Source organism: Hemitrygon akajei, chromosome 1 (assembly GCF_048418815.1).
Source record: "Hemitrygon akajei chromosome 1, sHemAka1.3, whole genome shotgun sequence".
NCBI classification, from domain to species: domain Eukaryota; kingdom Metazoa; phylum Chordata; class Chondrichthyes; order Myliobatiformes; family Dasyatidae; genus Hemitrygon; species Hemitrygon akajei.
Window position 1 is genome coordinate 173,890,103 of NC_133124.1, and position 8,303 is coordinate 173,898,405.

The following is an 8,303-nucleotide window of genomic DNA, read 5'->3' on the forward strand; positions in this document are numbered from 1 at the left end:
GGCTCATTCTATCGGTCCTTATTCTCACCAGACCTGTCAAATGCAAAGGCGTGCAATGAGGTCTGGAAAGATTTCCTCACGTCAGCCCAAAGGATGTTTTGCGGCTGGACTCAGGAGGAACTGTCTACTGCCCTTTAGCACTCCAGAGGGGTAAGTCCTCTGGCTTAGATAGACCGAGTGTGGGTTTTCAGGTTTTCTGGGATATGCTGCAGGATTGCCCTAGGGGCGAGCGTAGCCACAGGGGAAATGTCCCTCTCATGGCAGAGAACTGTTGTGGTCCTACTGCCCAAGAAGGGAAACTGTCACTTGCTAAGAACTGCTGTCCGGTCTCCCTCTTGTGCGCGGACTATAAGATCCTCGCCCAGGCAATGGCCAACCATCTTGGCTCGGTGTTGAGATGGGTCATCCATCCTGACACATCTTACACAGTCCTGAGCCAGTCCATTCAGGACAATGTTCATCTAGTACAGGACCTGAACCACCTGCTCCAGGAGACTGGGTCCCCAGCAGCATTTCTCTCTCTTGACCAGGAGAAGGTGTTTGAATGAGTAGACCACAGTTTCCTGCTGGGCACTCTGCAGACCTTTGAGCTTGGACAACACTTTGTAGCCCGAGTTCGGCACCTGCCACAGATTGCTGTGTTAAGGTCAATGGATCATTGACAGCGCCCATTCCCTTTCGAACAGAGTACGTCAGGTGTGCCTCATGTTTAGCCTTCCTTGGAGGAAGCTGATAGGTCTGGTCCTTTGCGAACTGGACATGGTGGTCATCCTCTTGGCCTAAGCTAGCAACCTTCCTCTGATGGTGACAGATCCCAGTGACCTGTGGAGGATGCGCGAATGCCAGGAATTTCCTCGGCAGAGGCCTGCGTTAGGATCAACTGAGCGAAATGTTCCAGACTCTTAGTGGGTCAGAGGCAGGTGGAGATGAGAGTTTCTGAGTGGAGCACCAGACATCTCATTTACCTGGGAGAGTGCTTGAGTCCTTCTGGGGAGTCCTGACTGGCGAGCAGGCAGGACTTGGAGACGAAAGTCATGGCCCACTGGGGCGCTGGTCAGGCCTTCTCAGGGTGCTTTCCTATCAAGGCAGAGTGGTGATCATAAACCAGCTGGTGGCCTCCATATTGTGGTACCGGATGGTTACTGTGGCCTCACCTGTGCTCTGTGTTGCAAGAATGCAGAGGAATAAGTGGACTTCTTCCGGGGTAACAGGGAACACTGGGTTTCCACAGTGATCTTGAATCTCCCAATGGGAGAGGATGGACGGTCGCCAGTGTGTGTATGTACGCGACTGGCAGATCTCCACCTCAGGACACTGCAGAGATTCCTGTATGCCAAGCACCCTCCCAGGTGGCACGTGTTGTCGACATTCATCTCCGGAGAGGCTGATGTCTTCATGAAGTGATGCGGTTAGTGCCAGTGGGCGTCAGCTGTACTGCTTTGTGGAGTCCGCCCAGCTTCTATCAGGACTTACTGAGAGTCTGGAACATGGTTGCCTCGGGCTGGGAATCCCCTCCTCTGGCAGAGGGCGGAGTCCTGGCCGACCCCTGCCCTACCTCAACTGATGCCGGTGCTGCTCGGGTGAGTGGAACGACTCAGGCTGGGCTCACCTCTGCACCGCCGGAACTGCTTGTCGGGCCCAGGCCCCGCAATCTTATCCGAGAGCCGAGCCACACAACTTGAGCCGTCACTCCTCGACACCCACAATCCCATTCAGGGATGCAAGTAGGAGGTGCCTGTATGGGTTGCTGTTCCACACCCTCCACTTCCCGGCCCTGGTTCACCATCCTAACACGCCATGGCGGGCTGTCTTTCCACCTGGAGTTGAGGCTGGTCCCCAGTGGAAGTCCCTTTATGAAGGAACTCTTCCCATGCACTTTGGGGATCTGGGGTGGAGGCTGCCGCATAGAGCGGAGTCCTGTAATAAGCTCTTTAGTTTGTACACGGATCTCCCACCCGCATGTCACTTCTACGGGCTGGAGGAGACCGTGTACCACATGTACCTGGGGTGTGCGAGGCTGCTGCCCCTTTTCGCTTATCTGTAAGGGCTGCTTCTCGCCGTCTGGTTACATTTTAGCTCCAACCTATTTATATACGGTCATCCAGTAAAGAGTGGGGCATGGAGGGATGAGGATATCCTTGTCAATCTGCTCCTGGGGCTGCCAAAACCAGATATCTGCAAGACTATAAGACCATATGATGTAGGAGAGAAGTATGCCATTCGGCCCATCAAGTCTCCACCATTCAATCATGGGCTGATCCAATTCTTCCAGTCATCCCCACTCCACTGCTTTCATCCCAAACGCTTTGATGCCCTGGCTAATCAAGAACCTTAAATACACCAATGACTTGGCCTCCATAGCCACACATGGCAACAAATTCCACAGATTTACCACCCTCTGACTAAAGTAATTAATCCGCATCTCAATTCGAAAAGGACGACCTTTGATCCTGAGGTCGTGCACTCTTGTCCTAGACTCCCCTATCATGGGAAATAACTTTGTCAAATCTTATCTGTTCAGGCCTTTTAACATTAGGAATATTTCTATAAGATCCCCCCTCATTCTCCTGAACTCCGGGGAATACAGCCCAAGAGCTGCCAGAAGTTCCTCATACGGTAACCCTTTCATTCCAGGAATCAGTCTCATGAATCTTCTCTGAACCCCCTCTAATGTCAGTATATCCTTTCTAAAATAAGGAGCCCAAAACTACACAAATCTCCAAGTGTGATCTCACGTGCCCTATAGAGCCTCAACATCACATCTCTGCTCTTATATTCTATACCTCTAGAAATGAATGCTAACATTGCATTCGCCTTCTTCACAATCGACTCAACCTGGAGGTTAACCCAAGTCTCCTTGCATCTCTGCATTTTGAATTCTCTTCCCATCTAAATAGTAGTCTGTCTGTTTATTTCTTCCACCAAAGCACATGACCATACACTTTCCAACATTGTATTTCATTTGCCACTTCTTTGCCTATTCCCCTAAGATATCTAAGTCTCTCTGCAGGCTCTCTGTTTCCTCAACACTACCCACTCCTCCACCTATGTTTGTATCATTGGCAAATTTAGCCTCAAACTTATTAATACCATAGACTAAATCATTGACATACATTGTAAAAAGCAGCGATCCCAGCACCATCCCCTGCGGAGCTCCACTGGTAACGGGCAGCCAGCCAGAATAGGACCCCTTTGTTCCCACCCTTTGTTTTCTGCTAACCAACCAATGTCCACCCACTAGTAACTTCCCTGTAATTCCATGGGCTCTTATCTTGCTAAGCAGCCTCATGTGCAGCACCTTGTCAAAGGCCTTCTGAAAATTCAAGTACACCACGTCTACTACATCTCCTTTGTCTATAGACAATAGACAATTCCTAAGTCTACCCTGCTTGTAATTTCCTCAAAGAGTTGCAGTAGGTTTGTCAGGCAGGATTTTCCTTTCAGGAAACCATGCTGGTTTTGGCTTATCTTGTCATGTGCCTCCAGGTACTCCGTAACCTCATCCATAACAATCAATTGGAACAACTTCCCAACCACTGATGTCAGGCTAACAGATCTATAGTTTCATTTCTGCTGCCGCCCACCCTTCTTAAATAGCAGAATAACATTTGTCTTGGAAACGGGTGGCGGAGAGATTTGGCCGGGTAGACTACCTGGCAATGTTTTGGGGGTATGTTCATGCCCTGGAAAATATTGAGAGGGAACACGTGTTGTCCACGGCGACCAGAGAGGTGTTCTGGGACCGTTGGGCTCCATGGCGGTTTGCGGGATTATTGACAGGGATGGGAAACATTTAGTTTACTTTCATTTGTCTAGTAGTTGTGTAGTAACTGTGTTAGTCACTGGTTTGAAAATTTTGTAGTACTGATTTGTAATAAAGCTATTTTGTAAAACAAAAAGGGTCAGATACAGAATGAAACTTCCTCCCCACCGTCCCATCACACACGTCCGAGGATAGACACAGAGTGAAGCTCCTTCCATATTGACCCATCAAACACACCTGGGGTCAGACACAGAGTGAATCTCCCTCTACACTGCCCAATCAGATACTCCCAAGATTAGACACAGAGGCAAATTCTGTCCACACCATCCCAACACACACGCTTGGGGTGGAACACAGAGTGAAACTCCCTGTACAGTGCCCCATCACACTCTCAGGATCAGACACATAGTGAAGTTCCCCCATTAGCAGTGCACCACACACAGCCGGAGTCAGACAAGGAGTGATGCTTCCTCCACATCATGCAATCATACAATCCCGGGATGAAACACAGTGTGTCTCCTTCCATAATGTCCCGACACACAGTCATGCAATTAGACAGACTGAATCTCCGTCCACACCATCCCAGCACACATTCCTGGGGCTGAGACATAGAGTGTGGCTCCCTCCACAATGTCACATCACACATACCTGGGTTCAGACAGGGTGAGTCTCCCTGTCTGGAAGAAGCTTTGCTCTGTGTCTTCCCCGGGAGTCCATGTTGGGATCGTGTGGATGGAGATTGTGTCTAATCTCAAGTGCATGTGATGGGACAGTGTAAAAGGAGGTCCACTCTGTGTCTGACCCTCGGAGTGTGTGATGGGACAGTGTAAAAGGAGATTCACTCTGTGTCTGACCCCGGGAGTGTGTGATGGGACAGTGTAAAAGGAGATTCACTCTGTGTCTGACCCCGGGAGTGTGTGATGGGACAGTGTAAAAGGAGATTCATTCTGTGTCTGACTCTGGGAGTGTGCAATTGGATGATGTGGATGAAGCTTCAATTTGTGTCTGACCCCCGGAGTGATGGACGTTGAGGAGGGAGCTTCACTCTTGCGTCTGACCCTGGGATTGTATGATTTGATGGTGTGAAGGAAGCTTCAGTCAGTGTCTAACACCGTGAGTGTGTGATTGGACAGTGTGGAGGGAGCTTCACTCTGAATCTGACCCTGGGAGTGTGTGATGGGACGGTGTGGAGGGAGCTTCACTCTGTGTCTGACCCTGGGAGTGTGTGATGGGACAGTGTAAAAGGAGATACACTCTGTGTCTGACCCTGGAAATGGGTGATGGGACAGTGTGGAGGGAGCTTCACTCTGTGTCTGACCCTGGCAGAGTGTGTGATGGGACAGTGTAAAAGGAGATTCACTCTGTATCTGACCCTGGGTGCCTGTGATGGGACAGTGTAAAAGGAGATTCATTCTGTGTCTGACCTGGGAGTGTGTGATGGGACAGTGTAAAAGGAAATACACTCTGTATCGGACCCTGGGAGTGTGTGATGGGACAGTGTAAAAGGAGATTCACTCTGTATCAAACCCTGAGAGAGTGTGTGATGGGACAGTGTAAAAGGAGATTCACTCTGTGTCTGTTCCTGGGAGTGTGTGATAGGACAGTGTAAAAGGAGATACACTCTGTGTCTGTTCCTGGGAGTGTGCAATTGGATGATGTGGATGAAGCTTCAATTTGTGTCTGACCCCCGGAGTGATGAACGTTGAGGAGGGAGCTTCACTCTTGTGTCTGACCCTGGGATTGTATGATTTGATGGTGTGAAGGGAGCTTCAGCCAGTGTCCAACACCGGCAGTGTGTGATTGGACAGTGTGGAGGGAGCTTCACTCTGAATCTGACGCTGGCAGTGTTGCTGGGATTGTTCAAAGTGAGCTTCACTCTGTGTCTGTTCCCAGGGGTCTGTGTTGGAGAAGAGCAAAAATCTGTGTCTCCTCCCGGGATTGTCCATTTGGACTTTTGGAGGGAGTCACACTCCATGTCTCACCCTGGGAGTGTTTGATAGGACGCTGTGGATGGGGTGAAGTTTTGTAACAGACCCCGAGATTGTGCAATTTGGCAGTGTGGAGGGAGCGTCACTCTGTGTTTAACCCTGGGTATGTGTGATTTGTCATTGTGGAGAGAGTATCTCTCTGTATCAGTCCCCACGAGTGTGTGGTGGGATGGTGTGGAGGGAGATACATTTGTGTCTGACTACAGAAGTGTGTGATGGGACAGTGTGGTGGGAGCTTCACTCTGTATCTGATCCTGGGAGTGTGGAATGGGGCAGTGTGGTGGGATCTTCACTCGTGTCTATCCTCAAGACTGTGTGATGGGATGCAGGGAGCGAGTTTGACTTGCTGTCTAATCTTGGGAGTGTGTGATGGGACAATGTGGGGGGACCTTTACTCTGTGTCTCACCCGTGGTGTATGAGATGGTATGGTGAAGAGGGAGCTTTATTCTGTGTCTGACCCCTGAAATGTATCATGGGATAGTTAGGATGGAACTTCAGTCTGTGTTTGACCCATGGAATGTGTGATGTGACTGTGCAGGGTGCTTAACTCTCTTTCTGACCCGGGAGTTTGTGATGGGATGGTGTGGAATGAGCTTCACACTGTGCCTGACCCGGGGGCCTATGTTGTGGAGAGAGATTCATCTGTGTCCGACTCCGAGAGTGGTGATGGAACTTCACTCTGTGTCTAACCCCTTTATTTCATATAAAATAGCTTTATTCCAAGTTTAGTGCTACAAGATACAGTATACAAACCAGTGGCGAACACAATTACTTGATTACTACTAGATAACGGCATTAAACTAAAATGTTTCCATCTCTGTCAGTTATGACACTAACCCCCTGCAGAGCCCAATGGTCCTGGAACGCCTTTTTGGTCGTGGACAGCGAGTGTTCCCTCTCAATATTTACTTGGACACGAACATACCCCTTAAACATTGCAGACAGTCTGTCCGGCCAAATTCCTCCATCACCCGTTTCCAAGACTGTTTTCGCCAGCCCCAGGAGCAAGTTAACAAGGACATCCTCATCGCTCCATGGTCACCTCCTTACTGGATGACCGTATATAAATAGGGTGGGGCTAAAATGTAACCAGACGGCGAGAAGCAGCCCACGCAGAGACGCGAAAAGGGGCTGCAGCCTCGCACACTCCAGTTACATTTGGTACAAGGTCTCCTCCTTGCGGCTGGGAGATCCGTGTACAAACTAAATAACTTATTACAGGGCACTGCTCTATGCAGCAGCCTCCAGCCCATGTTCTTCACGGGAAGAACTGCCTCGTAAAGGGACTTCCATTCGGGACTCCCCTCACCTCCAGGTGGAAAGTCAGCCCGCCATGGCGTGTCGGGACGGTGGACAAGGGCTAGGAAGTGGAGGGTGTGGAGCAGCAACCCATACAGGTACCTCCTACTTGAATCCCTGAATGGGATTGTGGGTGGCGCGGAGCGACGGCTCCAGTTGTGTGGCTCGGCCCTCGGATAAGATTGCGGGGCCTGGGCCAGACAAGCAGTTCCGGCGGTGCAGAGGTGAGCCCAGCCTGAGTCGGTCCACAAACCTGAGCAACACCAGCATCAGTTGAGGTAGGGCAGGAGTCAGCCAGAACTCCACCCTCCGCCAGAGCAGGGGATTCCCGGTCCGAGGCAACCATGTTCCAGATGGTTAAGAAAGCAGCCTCTCTGGAGAAAGAACGTTGCTGACACGTGCCACCTGGGAGGGTGCTCGGCGTACAGGAATCTCTGCAGGGTCCTGAGGCAGAGAGCCGCCAGTCGCGTACATACACACACCAGCGACTGTCCGCCCTCTCCCATTCGGAGACCCAAGACCACTGCCGAGACTCAGTGTTTCCTGTTACTCCAGAAGAACTCCATTAACTTCCTCTGCATTCTCGCGACAAAGGAGGCAGGTGGGGCTAATTTGACCATCTGGTACCACAACTTACAGGCCACCAGCTGGTTTACGACAACCACCCTGCTGCTATAGAAAAGCACCCTGAGAAGGCCTGACCAGCGCCCCAGCGCCCAGGCCATGACTTTTGACTCCAGGTCCTGCCAATTCGTGAGCCAGGTCTCCCCAGAAGGACTCAGGTAGACTCCCAGATAGAGACGTCTGGTGCTCCACTCAAAAGCTCTCCTCTCCTCCGGCAGGGAGTCCACCTGCCACTGACCTACTAAGAGTCCAGAACATTTCGCCCAGTTGATCCTAGCAGAGGACGCCTCTGAGAAAACTTCTTGGCACTCACGCATCCTCAACAGGTCACTGGGATCTGTCACCATGAGGATAACGTAATCAGCTTAGGCCGACTGGATGACCTCCATGTCCGGTTCATGCAGAGCCAGACCCGTCAGCCTTCGTCAAAGAAGGCTCGGGAATGGCTCGACACAGATGGCATACAACAGGCCGGACATGGGGCATCCCTGACGTACTCCTCTTCTGAAGGGAATGAGAGCTGTTAATGATCCATTGATCTTAACAAGGCACTCTGCGGCAGAGTATAGGAGCCGAACTCGGGCTACAGATTGTTGTCCGAGCCCAAATGCCTGCAGAGTACCCACCA